Genomic DNA, 896 nt, shown 5'->3' on the forward strand with positions numbered 1-896 from the left:
TTATCTTTTATACATCACTTTGAAAAAAGTGACCTTATGAACCCAGGTTATAAACCATTCACCATAACCTATCTCATAGGATATGCCCTGACCAATAGTCACCATAGCATAGACTACAAGAAAGACGAGTACATCGAACTTGATGATATCTTTTCAGAAATAGGTCATGTCAAAGATAAACAATTCTGCGACATAAATCCTCAAGAAAACTCTTGGGTTTTAAATATAGCTAGAAACAAAAAAGCTCTAGGAGAAACTCTTAGACCAAGAATTTCTATGGATTCACTCCATATAGGAGAAAGCTTAGAAAGAAAAGATAGTAACTTGATAAGAAACATGTCTTTAAAAATTGATAGTCTACGTGAGAATATCAAACAAATCTCTGAAGTTATAAATGAGTAATAAAATAGATTTTCCTCATTTTTATAAAAAATGTAAAACAGTAAAAATTAAAACTCTTGACGACAATACTGAAAAGAAAGAATACATTTTCTCTACTTCTGGAAAAGCTGGTATTCAAACAATTGTAAATCATTGCAATAATCTCAACCAGATCATTGCAAGATGTCTCTTAAAAACTTCAAAAATAAGTCATTACCTTGGTATTTCAAAAGATATTTCTAAAGATATTTCAAAAAATAAAATACCTTTTAACCAATTTAAAAACGATTTAGCCTTTTTGGTTAAAAACAATCTTGATAAAAATGATTTTGAAAAATTCTTCGAAGTTATTGAAAGGCAAAATAAATTAACTATCAAGCTAACCCAGTCTATTGACAAACATTCTATTCTTTTAGAAAAACTCTTTAAAAAACAACCATTTTGTTGAAGAAGTCGCCAAAAAGGCAAATATTGAAGGCACTCTTAAGGAAAACAACCTTAAGATCACTAATATA

The sequence above is a fragment of the Lactuca virosa genome, chromosome 1 (genome assembly GCF_052849685.1).
Source record: "Lactuca virosa cultivar CGN04683 chromosome 1, Lactuca_virosa_CGN04683_v6, whole genome shotgun sequence".
NCBI lineage: Eukaryota > Viridiplantae > Streptophyta > Magnoliopsida > Asterales > Asteraceae > Lactuca > Lactuca virosa.